The sequence below is a fragment of the Prinia subflava genome, chromosome 15 (genome assembly GCF_021018805.1).
Source record: "Prinia subflava isolate CZ2003 ecotype Zambia chromosome 15, Cam_Psub_1.2, whole genome shotgun sequence".
In the NCBI taxonomy this organism is placed as follows: Eukaryota; Metazoa; Chordata; class Aves; order Passeriformes; family Cisticolidae; genus Prinia; species Prinia subflava.
The window spans coordinates 4337993-4358464 of NC_086261.1; the positions used below are offsets into that span (position 1 = coordinate 4337993).

The 20472-nt window shown below is 39.0% G+C and overlaps 1 long non-coding RNA gene across 1 annotated transcript in view; it reads right to left on the reverse strand.

Moving 5' to 3' along the window:
• The window catches only part of LOC134558705 (uncharacterized), a 300450-nt gene extending 285128 nt beyond the window's left edge, over positions 1 to 15322 (reverse strand). The window contains exons 1-3 of the long non-coding RNA XR_010082396.1: positions 15253 to 15322; positions 13450 to 13529; positions 10891 to 11005 (exon numbers count right to left, since the gene is read on the reverse strand). This is a non-coding gene — a long non-coding RNA (uncharacterized LOC134558705). The remainder of the gene's footprint in view (positions 1 to 10890; positions 11006 to 13449; positions 13530 to 15252) is intronic.
• Positions 15323 to 20472: the final 5150 nt, after the last annotated feature.

Consider the following 20472-nt stretch of genomic DNA (forward strand, 5'->3'; position numbering starts at 1 on the left):
CAGCGGTTCATTTTTGGTCATAGACTTTTTGATTAGAAGCTGTGACCCTTTATGCCTTTTTGGCATGCTCTATACAACACCAATGACATGCAGCATGACCTCTGACACCTGATTCAACAAAAAGTAACTCCCGGACAGATCTTTCATATTCAGCAATCTCTTTGTTACTCTGGGACACTTACCCAATTCCATCCCTTAAAATCCACTATGTCTCCCCATTTTCTCCCCTACCCCCTCCTACTCAGCAACTTATTTGGTAGCGACATTTCTGTCCTTCCATTTGTGTCTCTCCTTCTGTTTTTACAAACTTTACACTATACCATCATCCCATATGTTTGTGCTGCACACAAGGAGGTTTCTTTAGAAAGCGCTGATGCTAATTATAAATTTAATTTGCATTTTAATTAGAATGGTAGCAAATTAAAAGCGTGGCAGCTGGAGAATTTTGAACGCTTTGCAGAGATTTGGTGTCAGTATCTCCCTGCTTCTGACTTCGCTCTCTTTTCATTTTTCCCCTCACTATCTTTCATTCACACAAACATATTGGCAATTTTTCTCCTCTCTTGTTTCTTTTTTTTTTTTTGTCTATTTTTTTATTTCTCCATTTTCCCCCCAAGGATCAAGTTATAAATTATTTCTTTTTTGTACTGATAAACAGTATACTCTTGTCTTGTGCCAGTACACCGTGTACTGTAGTGATAGTGCAGCTTTTAAGTGAGCTTTTGTGAGGCTCTGTCAGTGCTGCCCTATTTTGCTATTTATATCCGTCGTTTATTTACAGGTAGGAATCTGCTCTATACCCCCTCGACTAATTTCAAATTCCAGACCATAGCAGCAAACTCTACCCTAGCCCTAGACATTTCATTTTTTCTTTTTTTTTTTTCACATGCTACAAATTTGCAGTAAGTCTGGAGAACCTTAACAAAAGCCATTCAGAGTGCACGGGGGACCGCTCAACTTTATTCTCTACTTAGCAAACGCTGCTTTCAGTGTGCTTTTGGACAAAAGGCTGAAGTAATCTGTCAGTCTTTCGGTCCATATAATGGCAAATATTCTGGCCCAAGCGTCTCCCAGTGCTGTCTTTCATTTGCCATGCGAGCATGTCTGGTTTTAGTCCTCACGTGAGCACATTTAGTCACTTCTGTCATTTTCCCTATGTTGCATCTCCATGGTCATTTTCATTCCTTCTGTTCGCTTCCCCCACGGTGTCCTTGCTCAATAATTTTCATTAATTGATTGACAGCTCTGATAGACCCAACTAACCTCTATCTCACTCTCATGTCGGTTTTTAAATAAGTACTTGTACGTCCAATGACCTTGTCGCCTCATCAGATATCAGAAAATGAGCATGCAGATATGGAGGAAGCTGATTAGCAAAATAAGGAAGATCTCACTCCTGGCGTAAGTCCATAATAAGCTCTGACAACTAACTTTGGAGTTAGGCATTTAAAACAAAAGGGACCTACAAATGTGGAATAAATAGACCTTAACCAGCTTCCTAAGCTGGCTGCAGTTAAAGGAAGATTTGGAACATCAGGAACATAACAACCTTTCTAAAAAGCTGGAAAACAAGCTCTATTTCCAACATGGGAATTGTATGTTGGAAATAGCCTCATTTTACAGTTTGTAATTCTATTTTCATATACCTGGATGGCATTGTTTAGCCCCTCAAAATATATCCATGGAAGTGAATGCATAAATAAAATTATGTTTTATTTCATTTTATTTAGCATACAGCTAAATTATTTCCAGCACACCAATGATCTTTCCCATAGTAAAATTAACTAAACCTCAAATGATTGTGGTTTTTTTTAGTCACACACCCCTAAATCACCAGATGAATTTACGTGGGGTATTCTAGGTATTTTAACTAGAAATGTTCCTTTATCAGGATTGAAACAGACAAAACCATCAGAAATATTTATTTATAATTTTGTTTTCAAGGTGGGAAACTGGGACTCAAGGACACTTGCAGGTCAGAAATTATTTTTCTCCCTCCTTTGGCTTTTGCATAGGTGAAAGACATCTGCTTTTCTGCGTGAGGTGAAGTTGTTATTGGCTCTCACCAGAATGAGGGGCAACGCAGGAAGATGGAAAGACAAACAAGTAAAAGTCTAAAAAGGCCTAGCTGGAACTGAAAAACTATGGGCAGTGTGAAAGATCAGATCATTACTACTATTGGTGAAGATTATAAATAGTGTAGGTGCATTCTGATATTCATAGCCCAGTATTTCATGGAATATTTAATGGCTTATTAAATCACTATGCTTTTTGGTGTGGCAGGACTCCTTGATTTTCAGAAAGCTGATGCCTGGGATAAGTCTGGAGTTGCACATAAACCTGCTCAGACTGTCACGGAAACATTCCACCTTGGCACATCAGTCATCAAGAGCATCAAGAGCAAAAAGTGGTAAATTACCTTCAAAGAAACCCAGAGAAAGTGTGTGACAAAAAATACTGAAAATTGTCTTTAAGTTGTTAAGAGCTTAAAACATAACAAAATCTTGCTATGAAGGGCACTTGTCTCTCAAGAAATGCTATGTTTTTACAAACGCAATTTAAAAGAAATATTAAAATCTTCACTCCCGTGGGCAATTTCCATCTGTACAAGATTCAAATCTCACTGCCAGGGGAGTTGAAAGTAGAATTCTATTTCTGAAAGTTCCCTTAAAAGAATTTGGCTTGAGTAAGTGATTTCATTAATTTTAAAGCCTTCTGGGCTACCAAAAAAAATTCAGTGACCTCAGTGAAAGTAACCACATGGGTCTAGACTGACTATTTACAGGAGTAAAGCTTTGCAGAAGCTAAATCAACTAAATTATCTTCAAGATCTTACTTCTGCAAGAGCTGAGAAACATTAGGCAAAATGCTGATACTTGGTTACCATAATTAACCTTGCATTTTAATTGTATTATTGCACAGGAAAATTCTAATTTCTGTTACATTGTTATACACGGTGGAATACTCTTCTCCTCTGGAACATAAACAAATCAAAACAAGTTCAACTGTTGGATGAGCTCTGGTCAACTGAATTTCTTTTAATAACTTTTTATTATGAAGTTGTCCATGGAGGACACTGCGTTCTCCAAATTGCAAGCCTTCCACCTTAGCACTTTGGAAAGGCCTGGATTTATTTCATGTAAGTTTTTGCAGCTGTACAAAATACTTTCATTAACCCAAGAATGGATTATTTGGAGTGCTAATTAATTGATTCTTCAAAATGCCAATTGACATACTCCTAGGGAAAACCTGATCTAAGCAACTATGTTAATCAAGCTATTGTACTTATGGTTCTGTCTGAATATCAGACCATCTGAAATGAGGAGAACTTTGCCATTACTATCCTGGACCTCTTGTGGGCAGCTAATTAATATGAGTAGACTATGACAGTTGCACTTGTACATTCACTGTACTGCCTGACAATAACTCTATAAAATTAGATTTCAGCTAAAGAATGGAAACAGTGTTAAATACCATTATTTGCCTTCCTTTGATGTCTGAGAGTCATTATGAAAGCAATTACAGCAGTTTCTCTGTCTGTATGTCTACAGGGTATTTATCTGTATCTGTCTGAGTCCTTTGCCAGGTGGAGAATATATGGCATATTAAAGACAAGGGAATTCAGCCTCAATTATCAGACTATGAACAGAGGAAGAAACAAAATCAGAGTTTTGCAGATGATCCTGCCAGAAAACAGTAATTTAATATTAAAGGCAGGTAATCTGGGGAAAACTTGCCCAGTGCAGAGTCTTTTTATTTTAATATCATTGATTTCCCCCCTCCTTCCATTGTCCTATTTTGTTTCCTGTTCTTTTAGCTTCCATGTTTTTCTAATACCTCTGCTCACTTTAAATAAGCTTATGCTAGGTTTGAGAGTCTCATCAACATGAGACTTTTTTTTGTAAGCCCTACTTTTTGTTTCTTAATTACACTGAGATATTCTGCCATCGAAGAACCCCTCAGAGGAAACAACAGATTCTGGGTGGGGTAAAGCCACATTGAAGCAGTATGCTGAAAATACAGTGAAGAGCTTTTTAGTACTTACAGGAGCCTGATGTTCCATTCTGCCTGAGCCCAGTGGTTTTTTCTGCCCTCCATTGCAGTATGACAAAATCCACTGGCTGGCAGATAGGTTAAAACTGTACCAACTTTACACACAAAAGGGCCAACACTAGATTTATCCTTTGGATTCCTTCAGCTCTCTTCCCACAGCAGGCTACTGGACAAATAAAGACAATCTTCCCATTACTTTTCTTTATCACTGTGTTTAGAACTGAGAAAAATTCTGTTCTGCAAAAAAACCTTTGAAAAATACTGATTTTTCAAGCAAACATGTATACAGAAAGCATGAGCACTTCACTTTGTCACCTGAAAAATATATTAGTCCTTATCCTCTGTTTTCAGTATATTGCAGTAACATCCATTCATAAACAGCTTCATTATTCCTTCATCATTTCCAAAACGTGGATATTTTACCACCTTGTCCTCCCAGTGCTCTCTAATAACAAACCTCACCACAAATCTCCAAATGTCAGCTCCACCAAGAATCGAGACTTTTAGCACTGTCACTAAACTCTGGTGATGAGATTTGGTAACTGCACCTGAGACACCGTGGAGTGCTGTGATTTGGGCAGATGAAACAAATTGGTATTTTACCACGGTATTTGGCCTTGGTATTTCCAAATTGATTGCCCAGTTGTACCATATGCAGAGGGAAGCACCACAGAGCTGGATGAAAGCTGCTTTGCCTCGCCATTCAGGGCTGACAGGATGCTAATTTATCTTAGTTGCCTGCTATCCATCATCATTTGACAGTCTAGTGAATGTATCGATAAAAGCCAAAGATTCTCCTCTTGGTAACCCCAGATTTCTGATGCTTTATGTTGTCTTTTGTTTTAAATAGAAAGGCAAGAACGTTGGCAAAAGTCATGCTGACCACCAGGCACGATGCCCACTCTGAAACTTGGATTTATTTTTAGGAATAGCCTTTAAAATATTAAAAAATAATGCCCCTGGATTTTTGTGGGTGGGAGTGGGGGGAGATTTAATACTTTAAGATATTCTAGGGGCAATTTAAATAAAAGGCACTGTAGTGTCTGACCATGTCTACCTATGTCTAAAAGGGTTTGACTGTGTCTGCCATCAGATGAAGGCTGATCCAGTCTTCAAGAAATCTGGACTCTTCCAACTGCATATTCTTTTTTAACTTTTAAAGAAAGCACTTATTAGGCTACAGACATTTCCTTCTACCCTTCTCAGACATTTTACTGGCAGTCTCATGTTACAATCTCTTTTTCCATCCAATAAGGGCATATTCTGGCCCTGGTCATTGGAGATCTTAATTCTTGCAAAACTAGGATGTTTATAAAAAATGTGTTTGTCTGTGCAAATGCACAAACAGATATATGCTACAAGAATTTATATTTAAAAAGATTAATGAATGATGTAAGTCTCATTAAAACCTTAATACCTTCTGAGCAGAGATACTGTGTTCCTTCAAAGAAGGAAGAAAGGATTTAATGATATATTAGACATTTTACAGTATAAATATATTCTTGATTAATTAAATCTGTGTAGTCTATTGCCTTACCCTGAGGAAACTATGATATTCAACAATGCTTTTCTTAATAAGAATAAAAACCCAAACAACTTGCTTTTGATATTTAACCTAGGAGAAGAGATGTAGAGAAAAATATTTTATGAACTTGTATAAACAAAGAAATTTAATTCTTTCCTTTAATTAAAAAGAAACAATGCAACTTGTAAGAAATGTAAGAAACACACTTACTTTCTTCAAAAAGGAAGATTAATACAGGTTAAAAAGCCTTTCCAGTTTTACAAAATTAATACTGTGCTTAATTACATGAGATTAAAATTTCATTATACATTATACTTTAATTGGTATAGAAAGGGCCAGAGGTTAAAACCTTTGCATGAGTTACCTTTTGTACTGTTCCAATACCTAATAACATAGCAGTTTTAAATTATAAACCCTGACAACATTTAACAAGTTTCTTACATGTTTTAATTTTACCCTAGTAATCTTTTATGTGGAGCAGGAGTGTTCCTGAGGTCATAATCCTGGACAAGGAAACAAGCAGAGACAGAAATCACTACAAAGCCAAAGGGGCTGGATGTTATTGGATTATGGGAAAGTCCTGCCTGGCCTCCAATATCACCTACAGGTTTAGACTCTGCTATTCACAACAGCTGGGATGGTAAAAACAAACTGTGTGGGGCAGCTTTTTGCCTCCTAAACAGGCGGTTGTACCTTCAAAAACACTGGGAACTTCTTTGGGAAAAGATCAAAGAAATCTGGAGGGTCCTTCAAGTGGTCTTGAACAGTTTAAACCATGCCATGTCCCACAAGTGGGATTTTCAGGGGACTCCGAGGGGTTTAGGCATACAAAGCCTATTGACCTCTAATGGAATTAGGACACCTATTCCAGAGGTGTTTGGAAAACCCAACACTGCCTAGGACAATATTCCTTGAACACAGATAAGAGGAGGCAGCTGTTTCAAGGACCAACACAACTCATTTTTTGAAATGAATAAAGCAATTTATTTGTATTTATGAGGAACATTCTGCTGGTAAGCTACTGCATTCCCACTCTACATCCTCTCTGTAATGAATCCCTAATAAATCCCCCTGGAGGGTGGATCCAGGTGAGTCTGGAGAATTGATATTGGTCTACAATACTGATTTAGTATTTCTTTTACTAATAAGTAATTTTTTACTGATTATTTTACTGATACTACTACTACTACACCCACAAATAGATAAGACTATTTTAGTATTGCTACAACTGATCACTTGAACAGTCTTTATTCCTGAACGAGTCCAGGGAAAAAAGCTTTTTTTAGGGAGTCAGTATTAACTTCTGCCACTATGGGGACCAAGATGCAATCTCTTCCTACTGAATTCAGTGATTATTCATGATTCTTTAGTACTGGCAAAGTCTGTGTGTTCATGCACTCCTTGCTTTTTAAATGCCAACCACAAGAATTCAAGATTGGATCAGCTGAAAACTGTGGAACCTTCTAAGCCTTATTTTGACCTTTTTCCCCATCCTATACTTCCGGGCATGTGAAAAACTAAACATATGTGCTACTTTAAAAATTTTATGAATTGAAAAATGCTGCTATTTATGCCCAATCCAGGCAGCTCAGCACCTATACCATGCAGTAAAACTGCATCCACAAACAGCTGTGTGTTGTTTAGCAGCATCCCACAGTGACCCAAAGAAAAAAGGGTGTTTGTCCATGCTGTCACACTGAGGTGAGAACAATTCTAATTACCTGGTTTTTTTCCTGAGGTAGTTTACAGTTGAATCTCATTATTGGATAACTGTTTAATCAACTCTAAAAAATACAGTATAATTAGAGGAAAGGAGGGAAGCAGCTCCAAGAACGGCAGAAGCCAACTCAGTATTTTGTGAATATCTCATTTGAACCAAAATTCAGGTGCTGAAATATACATGGGTTTGTGCTTTTAAAACTTTTAACAATTTTGCACTACATCTTTAGACACTAATATAGTTGTTCAGAGTCCCATTTGAATTAAATTAGTCTAACTTCATCTAAATCAGAGATGTGCTGATTTGACCAGTGAGAGATTCTGACCCACACTCTTTTTTAGCAGCATACTAACTCTGAGCCTGATAATGTTTTCACTGAAAAAGAAAACTTCAAAGGGATTTTTGAGTGCTTAATGAAATTCAGGATGAGGCCTTCTGCAAGTAACTATAGAGAATAATATTAAAATATCTTCTTCATTAAAAGGACAAACTTTCAGAGCCAGGAAATGGAATTCTGTAATTAAAACATGTTTGTTTAAAAAAAATAAATCTGGAGAGGTCTTGGACAGTGAAATAATATCCTTTAGATTAGTGTTTAATTGAAAACAGTATTTACTGCTCTACTGCATTTGATAGAGCTCTTTACTGTGCTTCTTTATGTATAATTGTATTTTGCAACCAATTTAAAATAACTAGATGAGTGCAGTCCTTATAGAAGGTGAAGATGAGTCCTTGCAAGGATATCAACGTCTACAGGGGTTTCTTTCTAACAGATATGAAAAAGTAATTTTCATTCTGCTACTTTCCTGTGATCCTTTCTGCATATAAAATGCCTTTCACAGATATATACACACACAGGACTCCTCACCTGAGAGCAATACTTCCTGAAATACAACATATCCCACTCTAAGGCTCTCCCCATCTTTGATTTAAGGATGAGTCAGATCCTAGTAACAACTTTTTTCCTCTAAGAGCATAATTCACTGCATTTATACCTATTAAAATGTGACTGCTACAATTGTAACAAAGAAGAAACAAATAGGAACAATCCTGCCTTGACAATGATATGGGTAAATACTTCAAAAGATAATTCCAAACTTCCAAATTGCAAAGGGAAAGTTTAGGGTAAGTGAACTCTTCTCCATGCCTTAGAGGTATCACTGGTTTGACCGGAATTTTAAATTGCAAAGCTCTTTGAGCTGCTCTTGCAAGAAGCCTGAGTACTCAAAATTTGGCCATATCAGTAGAATTATTAATGAGCTTGGCTTTGGATGATTATGCAGCCCATTTCCTCACCCCACTGCCAATTGCCTTGTTGCATCTTTGATCAAGTTTAGTTTAGATACACTCAGATCAATGACCCTGTCTGTCCCCATACTCATAAAAGATGAGTTTAACATGATGCTATTGAAACAGCAATAATGCCCTGCCACACCAGGAAAAAAATGTGCTAAAAATCAGAACATTTCTTGCTGAAGACATTACATTTTTTAAATGTGATTTTTCAAGCAGGAAGAGGATCTCAGTATGATTTATTTGCATGAGAGAGACTCAAGCTCTTCCCTTGTGTCCCCATCCTCTGATTGCATTTAGTGTCTCGGCCTATTGTTATAGACAGGAGAACGTCCAACTCTCCCAAGGTTAATTGACTGCTGTTCTTTGAAATATACATGAGAAACTGTATTGACTGTCTCACATCCAACCTCACCTGTCAGGCAGGAGGAGAACGGGAACAGGGCAAAGGACTCCACAAATGGATGAGAAGGACAAAGGCGAAATGCAAAGGGCAGCACTAAATTTCACCAAAATCCCTTCTCTGTTGCTGTCTTGTGTATTTTCCAAACCAACTCTTTGTGATTAGAAAGAGTCTGTAATTTTAAGAAGAGATTTCTCCTGTAAATATACCAAGTCACCCAGTTCTCCCAGTGCTATAGGGTCTCAAGGCAACTGAACCCGACAAAAAGGAATATGCAGATGGCCCAGATTCATTTACAAAATTAATGTGTGGCTTTTCAGCCTTTCCTAAGGATGGCGATTTCTTCACATATGGAAATACTTCCATAACATTTTAAAGTCTATACTGATCAAACTTCCATAAATAATAATTTAATCTCAGATATTACAATAGCAGGACCCCAGTTACCTAAATCAAGAATAATGACAAACATTATGTTGGCATGATCTGACGGAGTCTCATAGGGAATTAGACCGTCATCCCTTAAGTGATACACATAACTTCCTTAGCTCTTTACACCAAATTTCAGCCTTACAATATTAAACCAGATTATGCAACTATATCTGCTAAAAAAGTGTATAAATTATTTGCAAGAGTTCTCTGAGGGGAAAATGTTCTTCCCTGTGACTTCCACATGGGATCTGCATACAGGGGTATCAGAAGTGCAGCATCTTCTGGAGATATCTCACTGAAGAAATAATATCACATAGGAACTGACAGAATAAATTGCAGTCTTTCCAGGCTCATTTCTTCAAGGGATAGAATTAAATTTGGCTTAAATATCACACAACTTCCCATGTTTTGAATGTTCTGACACCAGGAGAACAGCTGGAACTGTTAAACCTCAACGCACCTTGAAAGCCGCTCCATGTAAAACGAAACAAAAGGGGTTCTTTTTTTCAGCTAAAAGGCATCATTTTGTACAACACGCTTGTATGTCACTTCACACAACAGCAATTATTGTTCTGCTCAGACTGGAGAAGGGTTTGCCTCAGATTGCTGACACAGCCCTACCCACACAGCACATCCCCTGAAGAGCTGAGAGACGCCGAGCGCACGTCTGATTTTCAGGACTTGTGTCTCCACAATGACAAACCCGCACAAGGCTCGTTTCTGATGATGAGATAACCCCTTGTAATGCCTCCACCATGATAACTGGATTTCTGCTAAGCTTTCCATGACCAAATTACAGCCATAATCATGACACACTGCACACCACTGCCAACAGCATAAAGTGACACCTGCTTACAACAGCTTGAAAGGGAACTTGTTGGTACGACCAGAAAAATATCCAATAAATCAGGGGCTGTTTTTTTCTAAAACTTGATCATATTGGATCAGGCTCAGCTTGGCAGCCTGACAGAACCACAGCCTACCTTCACACCAGGCAGAAACTTTGAGGGCAATGAAGCACTTTGTTGATGGAACAAAGAAAATATTCTCCATATCATATGAAGGAGTTCCAGTCACACAGATCCAATTAAATCTCTTTGGATTACACTCAACCTCCATCTAGACTCTAGTACAGAGAATCCACACATGAAATCTGTGCAAAAGCCAGAGGCAGCATATTTTCCTTCCTCAGTTCAGCACTAGGAGGTTACAAATGCCAGTGTCCTAGTCCCTTTCAAAATCTCTCATCTCCTACCCCCTACCTGCCAGCTTTATGGAGCATTTCCCTTGCCACTAATTCTGGTAGCATGCCCTAATTAACTCATTTTATCTTTTGGTATAAATCAATTACAATTAAAATATAGTTGGTCAAACCTCAGAGGACTGTTGTTTCATGTTAAAAACATTTTTACTCATGAGAGAAAGTGTGATTAACTTCAATAGAAAGCTTAAAGTTCAACTTACTGTGTGCAGAGGGAATCGAGCAGAACCCTTTGCAAAACACTCCAAGCTTCATCTCTGTGTGAGGAAATTTAAAGTGGAGGGTTTTACACTGGTCACTGAGAACATGGGTCAGGATCTAGGAAAAAAAAAACCCACTGGTGAGTTGTTGGCTTGGTTTTGTTTCGTTTTAAAAACATGTGGTGAAGATGATGAAAGAATGTCCAACACTTGAAAGGATCAAAAGGAGCTTTTTAGGCATCATGCTTTTTTTGAAATATATTTGAAATGTGCAGTACTGTGTTTTAATTTTAGATGGGAGGTTAAAACACAACAAGTCCAGTGTTCCACCACAGATAAGGGATTCAGTTTCCTTGGCCATGAGTTAGCAGTAGCAGAAGTCTGGCAGAACTCCCTGTTTCAATAGGGCCAGAGGTGCACTGGTGGTGTCCTGTCCCTGCTCTTATCACCACAGAAACCATTTTAAACACTAAATAAACAGTAGGAGAACCTTCCACACACTATAATGTGTTATATATGAATTATATAAGATTCTATATTCCCAATAAATATGATAGAGAGAGTTGAAACAGGAAAAAATAAATCTGTACCTAGGTAAATGGGACTGTAATACTTTATTTCTTTTTACCCTAGGGCAATTTTGGTACCACAGTGTCACAGAATACAACATGGAAAACCCTCATCTGACACATTTCACTGGGAAGGGATAAGGGAAGGGACGTGGTTAGGGACATGTGCTTGAGGAGGGACCCTTGAGAGAACACCCAAGGATGATCCCACAGTATCACACACATCCCTGAGGGGTGGCAGCTCCTGAGCAAGCCATGGGACATTCCTCATGAGCCACCCCATGGAAAATCAGCAACCCACCCCGAACTGCTGATTTTCAAGGAGAAATGTGAAGAAAATTGATGTTGGATAAGATTCTTCCACTCGGTTCAGAACTATGCAGAGATGCCACAATCATTTTCCCCTGCTAAGTGACACACCAGCCCCATCTTACTCCAATGTAGCCACATTTTCACCCACTAACACTAGCACTGCTCCAACATCCACTTCAACACGAAGATCAGGTGATTTTAAAACCCGTAGCCACCATAAAACTGGTGTGTCTGAAATTGAAGATGACTTGAGGCATCTTCAGATACTCTGCCTGTGAGCTCACAGCCTGCCCAGCCTGCCTTGCCCTGAGTTTTCTGTCAAGTGTAATGATGTTCAGCATCCTCAGACACAGCACCTGAAATCCAGGTGGCTGCACTAAAAGTCAAAGTTTTCATTCCCATGGGCACAACTGCAAAGCAATAAAAAGGGGGGCACCATTTAACAACTGGATTTCTGCTGCACACTTGCATTGCAATGAATAAGATCCCTGTATTTACCATCAGCTGGGAGGCTGTGATGATTGCTGCTCTCAGAAGCTTGAAATATTTCCTTTATGTTTTTATCCTGTAAGATTCCATGGGTATTTTACTGCACATTTGTAATGAGTGCAGCTCTAGATTGGCAAACCACGGTTTTGTTTGACCCCAGCAACCATGTAAGCTTCTAGTTTTCTCTAGTCTAAAATACACTGAAGTATTTTTCTGCTTTCCTGCAGTTTTTAAGTAGATAATAAGTCCCAAACTTCACCAGCCTTTAGCTGAAAGAAGCTTGTCACGGTGGTTGGTAGCTAATGAAGATCCTTTTAGTTTATCTTCATCAATTGTCAAATATTTGAGTCCATGAAGTGGTGTGATGAGGTACAAAGACAGATATTTGAAGGGATTTTAACTCATTTGAGCAATTACATGCTTAACTGCCCTGTGATAATCTGTCAGTCTGAGTCTTTTCTACACAGCAGAAGTGGGGAGTATTAGAATAGCTGGATTTAGAACATAAAGGCCTGGCCTGAATGGAAGAAAGGCACCAGAGAAATTAATTGCCAGTAACAAACAGCAGGACTGCTTGCAAGTTATATATCACATAGTTACCTACCAGCAGTGGTAGGAGCCAGCTGTAAAATAACAGGCTGAATTGTGACAAAATAGTCACTGCTATGAAATCAGTGAATGCCATGAAGAATTTAAACTAACATTGGCTAATTTTGTATTACATAAATTATATAGAAACAGAGACAAAAATCTTGCATTACATAAATTATCCAGAGATAAAAATCTTGTATTATGTAAAGATTTGCTAAACCTAAATTTCAGTAAAACAAACATGGTTTTAATTACAACTCTGGGAATCTTAAGAGGTGATCCTATAATTTATCTGCTGATATTTATTTGTGCATGTGTTTCTACCATACTCGGAACTTAAAACTTCTGTAAATCCACTAATGGAGGGCAATGAGTAAAATGAAAAAGGGAAAAATATTCCTTTATTCTTTAATTTGAAATTTTCATATTAGAATCAGATTATTAGGAAGATCTAATTGATAACATATATCACTTATAAAGGTTTAGTCACAACTTCCCTGGGCCCCAGAAGTTCTAAGAGGAGGCAATTATAGAGGAGCCATCTCACTTCAGTCCAGGCTCAGTGCTGCTCTGGGCCACTGTTTGCAGAAATATGACTTACAGTCCTTTTTCTTGTCTTCCTTTCCCTGTCAGGTCCCTTTTGTCATCAGCTTGCTCCTTCTCCAGCCTCCCTCTCGACACCTGCATGGAATAAGAAAACCTCTCTGCAGAGTCAGTGCTGTTGCTGCCAGGAGCACAGACATGGCACAGTGGGAGCATCCTACACAGCACAGTTCCACAGCACCTCCACCCCACATCCTCAGAATCCTGCCCAGCTCAGCCACCCCTGGGATTTCCTGCACTGGGGAAACATCCATCCCAGTTACGGCCTTTTTACACCAGAAATTCAGCACTTTTCAACTTTTGCACGTGTTTGGGGTTGGGTTTTCCCCCTCCCTCCTCACCTGGAATTACACCATGAGGAATGTGGACTTGAGGCTACAATTAATGCAAGAAATGTCAAACACACACAGTGGAGTCTCTCACTGCCCTCCTGGTACCACAGACCTTCAGTGACAAAGTGTGTTTCTGTTGGGAGAGGACCATTTCATTCCCATCTCCCATGTTAGCCCTGATGTTTATTTAAGATTTGCCATCTCCCTGAGGTGCCAGCTCTGAGGGAGCTGCTCACCTTGGCAGCACTGGGTACAAAGCAAAAGCCCTTCACCTCAGGGACTGTGCTCCAGCTCTGACCTAAGGTCAGGAAGGAAATAAGACAGGTAATCTCAGCTCTGTCCCTAATGACCACTATTCCACAGCACAGTGCTGCACATGGCTGTCAGCTCCTGCTCAGGAGAGGCCCAGGACACAGCCAGCATGGGGAACTAATTACCCTCCCATCCCAGGAACACATGGGCAGGCTGGGAGCACCAGTCAGGGACGGAGCAGGCTAATAAAGAGGAGGAGTGTCACACACATGGCTGTGGCACACGGTTCAGGAGCCGCCTTCGTTTGCCTTCATTAGCAAGGATTTTTATTTAAGGCTCACAGTAGCACATTAACATATGAAAAAAAAAAAAAAAAGAAAAAGAAGGAGGAAATAAAAAAAGAATAGAAGTGATTTATTCGGTCAGCCCAGTGTTGCAAACCTCACCTGCCTTTTGTTTTTACAGCCCTAATTCACATGGGCCAAATTAAGTCCAGACTTTTACGAGTGGGGCATAAAGGGCACACAGAGCTGCTTCCCCCTTCAGTGGAAGAAGGAACCATAAATTGGCTGCTTACACTGGAGAATCCAGAGGAAGAAATCACGCAGTGCCAGCAGCGTTAGGTGGGTCACAGGCCACGTCTGAGCTGGGTGGACTGCAACGTGTTCTCATTCCCTCCCAACTACATGGCAGGGGAACCAGTAAGGAAGAAAAGCCTTCAAAGAGCTGATGTTTACCACATTCCTGCACCCCTGGAGCAGCCACCACCCCTGGGTATCGCTGCTCACAGTGCACAGAAGGGTCTCTCCCTCCATGAGAGGGCTGAGCCTCATTAGCACACAACCTAATGTTTATTGGGATGCAACAGCTTTCTGTAATTACAGCATCCACTAACTGCCTAGACCAAGGGGTGGAAATATCTGGCAGCAGAAACACAGGTCACTGCCAGTACACACACACACACAGGTGCTCACAACTCTGCTACAACCAGGCAGCACCAGCAGAGCCAGCAGGACACTCCTTTTGTCCCAGTAAAGCCCAGATTATACAGGAAGCTTAGAGCAAAGCACAAAGCAGTGAGCACCAAGGAAAAGGATATCTTCAAAAGGTTATGTTTTTATGGCTGTTAAAACAGCAAAAGTGTTAATTAAAAGAAAAGCACATAGTGGAGAAAGCAGAGATTGGGAAAGAGGTGTTATAATTGTGTTACAAGTTACCTTCACACAGAGCCACAGCTGCCTTTGCAGTGGAACACAGAGCCCACCACGTGAAGCATTTCTATCCAGGAAGGGTGGTACCCTCTGCTTCCACCTATGTGGGAACCTGGGAAATGTAGTCTGGCAGGTGGCCCCTCCCCTGCATGGGTTCCCTTGACTACATTAAATAACACTATTTTTTTAAAAAAAATTAAATATTTATATAAGTACGTGTGATGCTGGACTTCTCCTCAACTGAAAACCAGATCCAAACTCCTTTGAGTGATGGGAATTACAACCACATCTTTAAAAAACACACTGGTCCAAACAGGGAGAAAGCTAAGTCACATTTCTCTTGTTCTGACTCAGACTGAACTGTATAACCTTGGGCTGTTTATCTTTTTATTTAGAGCACTGAATTTTGGAGTAGCACTCTGTGGATTTCATGTCTACCCTATCCAAGCAGCATCAGAAAAACACCTGTAAGTTTCAGTGGTAATAAAGGACAAAGAATCAGAGTGTTCCCACCCTTTCTGAAGAAGACAAACCATTGGCAACTTGTGCAGATTTTTCTTCAAACTATATGTCACATAAAAATGTCAGACCAACTGGGGATTAGATCTAAAATCAGGCTGGAGTCTGTTTCACTGGAAAACAGTCAGAAGCAGTCTCCTTCTATCTGTGAGGAAATCTGTACAGACAGACTGCTAGACCAAAGAAGACAGGCAAGGCACTCTCGTGGGTTTTTGTGTTTTGGTTACAGCATGTGCCTCCACCAGAAATACTCATCTAGTTCTCAGGTCCTGAATTAAGCTTAAACATTAATTGTACTTGCTGCAATGTCACAAATAAATGGAGCAAGTTCCAAAACTGAATCAGTCCATGTTGAACCCAGTCCTGGCAGATGCTCGTGTTTTCCTGGAAGAGAAACAAAACTGGCAGAATGAGGCACAGGCTGGACTTTGTGTCTCTACACCCAGTAGTAGAACTGAACTGGTACATTCAGGAATGAACAGTGATGAGACACAGATCCAGTTCCAGGATGTTCAGTATCCCTCTCTGAGCAGTGATGCTCATACAGGACAAATCTTAATTACCTGAGTTACCACATTATGGTCATAATTTGATAAGAAAATGGGATACTGAAGGAATTGCAGTAAAACCAGTTGGTTTCCACACTGTTCATTTAGGCAAGTGCAAATAAGTTTTGCAAACATGGGCAGCAAATGAACTTTTCCCATTGAATTCAGCAAGGATTTTGCCTCATACCTTTTTAGTTTACCAGTCCCATAAAAAAAAATTCAATTTGCTGACATGCTGCAGGGAGTAGGACTAAAGCAGCAGCTATAGACTAAAGCTCATTGCTTTAATTCATTTAGTGAGTCCAGGTATAATAAAGATTTTCTATTACAGCCAAGCCTTTATGACAGAGGCAAAACAATCTTATGGTAAACACTGAAAATTATTATCACTTACATTATCATAGCACATGGGAGCCTTTGCTGACAACTGGAACCTATCACAGAAAAATACAAAAGACAGAGCAAGAAAGGAGTTTTCAGAATGCAGCATTTTCTATTTCAAGTGTCACAGATAGCCCTTGAAAAATTAAATCTGCAAGGAACGTGAGGGACAAGTTTTGCCTGAGATCTGTTTCATATTCTTCTTGGCATCATTCCCCAGGGGCAAGTAATTTTGAGTGCAATACAAAGTTGATAATATGCTGAGTATAATTATAATGAGGACTGATTAAGTTGGTAGCCAAAGTAGAGTAGCTTTATATCTGAGAGAGCATCATAAAAGAAAACCACATTAAAAGTTCTGGAAAAAAAAAAAAAGAAAAAACTACACACAGGGATTGACAACTAGTTCCCCAGTGAAATAACATCAAAGCTGATATATATTGTATGCAAAACAACCCCCAAACAGAGAAATTATTCTAATTCTTTTAAGGTTTCCATGTCAAAAACTTATAATCCGAATACATTAGATGCTGTAAAAGAGAAGAAAGTATTGACAGCTGTAGCTATTCCATGCAATTAAGTTCAATGTGCCCCCTTTTTCAGTGGCTGTTGAACAACTAAGCTTGCCTTTGGAATTTTCTTCTCAGTTTCTCAGGAACATTTGGCAACAGAAACCATTTTTGAAGAAATCTTTTCAGGAACTGATTCATCCCTGATTCTAGGGGAATTACAAGAGCTAACTGGTATAAGGCATGATTAAGCCAGTCCACTGTTTGAAAGTATTTCCTCCTTTTGTTTTCTTTTTTTATTTCCCATTTTCCCGCAGTCCTTCTCTGGGTCTGACATCTTAATGTGTTTTGAATTTGGAACAGTAAATCCAGCTGGATGAAATCACACAAAATCTGAATGTTTCACAGGCCTGAATCTTGCTTCTGTGACAGGCAGAACTCATGGATACAAATTTTTAATAATTATTTCTACATCGTGCTCACTTGAACTACCAAAGAAAGAAAAGATTACCTGTACCCAGTGTTGCAAAGTGGAATAATCACACAGGTTCTTGAGCCTAATTCTGTGATGGGCTGAAATAGTGGCCCCAAAGCAGCAGTGAACTTTTTAAGTGCCTCCCTTTGTATGGAGTCATTACAGTAAGTGCAATTATGGATGCTAAACTTAATAGAATGATTCAAATGCTGAATTTAAAGCATTTGCTTTGAAAAACCATCATTATCAGACCAGCATGCTCCAGGTCCAAAATCATTCTAGCCAAAAGTATTAAACACATGGGATTTTTCTTTCCATTGTAACTGTATGGCAGATATGGTACCTGGCTGTGAAAATCCAGCACTTTATGGGAACTCAGGACTTTCTGGTTCAGCAAAGTCATGTCCCAGTTACTGCAGGCAGCTCTGTCATTAAAAACAATTTAAAAGTAGTTGACATTCCATCTTAACACTACCAAACCATTTTAGCATCTTCACTGCACTACCAAAATTGCTGATTTCCAACCTCACTGCATTTGTAGATTATCCTGTCCACTCTGTGCAGCTGTTCTTTCCCTGATCTAATATTATCCTGAGTTATGAAGACCTTGGATAAAGGCTAAATCTTTTAAGAAATATGCAAGAATGTATCTGCATGGTTTACCCAAAATTCAGAGGCTTTAATGAACAGGATACAGCCCCATGAAAAAAATCCCTGGGGCAGAAGAGATGCTAAGTATCACTGAACTGGTTATTACAGAGCTGATGTATAAATATAGCATAAAAAAAGGGTAATGCTGTCTTGTGCAGCAAAATGATACCAACACAATTAGTTCGATGCTGTTTTTAGGGTTTACTGAATATGACCTCTGCATTTTTCATCTTCAAAGGTTACTCCTAATTAGCATCCAGTGATAACATGTTAGAGATGCTTCTTTAAAAGATATCACAGCTCTAGCAATGAGTACTGACATGGTATCTATCAAAGTCTCATGGTGCCTGCAATTCTGACAAAAGGCACTCAAAAGGACTGGCACGTATCACCTTATTTGCATTTTTGCATTTCATTATGCTCATAATTGCATACCACCACAGCAATTCTTCCCCACTATCTCAGAAAACATTATCAGCAACGTCTGAAATAAATGCTTAAATGTCAACAATTGACGAGCAAGAAAAGCTGACCTTTGCAGGATCTCATTCTTCTGAGAATTGCCCTGGTATGACTCACTCCTTAACTTTCTGTTTGCGTTTGATAACACCAAAAGAACAGAGTTTCTGTACGGAATGGTTCTGTGTACTGGAAGTAGAGGGGAAGTCAAAGAGCTGGAAAAATCCGATCCATTCACACCAGCAGTCAGCTGGGATAGACTGAACGGCTGAAAAACCAACTCTGAAAGTCACCAAAACGTTAATGTGGACATAAAGTTACAATGGAATTTCTACAGAATTACTATACTCACATTAGAATTAAAGAGAATTTACCCACGATTAATGTGATGCCAATGGACAAAACAATCTTTCTTCCACAAGAACTGTTTCACAATTACAAATCCCTCATATAAACCCAAGGAAAACCATTCCCAGTCATGCCATGTACACTGCAATATTGACTGGCCTTCACTAGCCTGAGTTAAAATTTTGCTATCATTTGTGTTTTCACCATCATTTAGTGGCTCCATGTACCTTGATTTGCATAGCAAATTTTGGTGCATGTTTTAAAGAAAAAAAAAAAAAAAAAAGAAAAAGAAAAAGAAAAACCCCACTAATCAATTTTAGCTTAAAATAAATTACAACACCATGGAAATTGCTGCCACTGTCCAAAAATGCTAATCAATTTTGAAAATCTACATCATGGCTTGCATCCCAGATTTTTTCCATCCAATCCACATCAAAAAGAAATGATAGAAAATTATGTTCACATGTTTGACTGCTTGTTTGCTTGTTTTAGTTGAGGCATTTGGTTATGCTTCAATGGCAAACTAATCGCCTGTTTGGAATCTCATCCACTTTGTGTTACTTTTTTTCACTGGCAGTATGGAGATACTGCAGAAGATTTCAACGTGGTCCATAGTGGAAGATTTAGGTTCTCTACCAGGAGAAATTTTAAACATCATTTTAGAGGTATTAGCAAAAAGAAAATTTAATTGTTTTGACCAGTATTGCATGCTTCTGTTGAAGGGCTTTATTTCCCTGTATTAAGTTTGCTCTAATGAGGCAAATACAACAAAACGGGAAAAAAAAACCCAAAAAACCCTCTGAGAGGTATCAATTTTTCCAAGGCCTGTAAAAAATCAGTACTTACAAATCTAGAAGGATATAAATGTACTTCATGTTCTCTACAATTAGAAGCACCTTGCAAAGGTTCCTGGTCGTAGTCTATGAACTGGCCAATCTCAGTGTTCATACAGTGCATACACAGGTATGTGATGGCCCAGGATATCATCCAAGGTGACTGAAAGGATTAGATCTGCAGGTAAATTCCTATCTGAAATTTTCCTGTATCTTACCAGGCAAAGTGCCTCTGCCTTTAGAAATAACTGACAAAAACCACACTGGAGAAAATACACGACAGTTAACAAAAACATGCTTTAAGATTTCATGTGTAAGTTCTATTTTGCACTTTCTACAACACATGAAAGAGAATTATTCTTCCAGAACAAATCGCTGTGTTGCATCAAGTCCTGAGGAACTTCCTAACTCATTGGTTCACCTTGCTTGAACCACACATCTTTGCAATTGTTGTAATAAATTACACAGTGTCCAGATCTCTTTAAAGGCAGCTGATGTGAAAT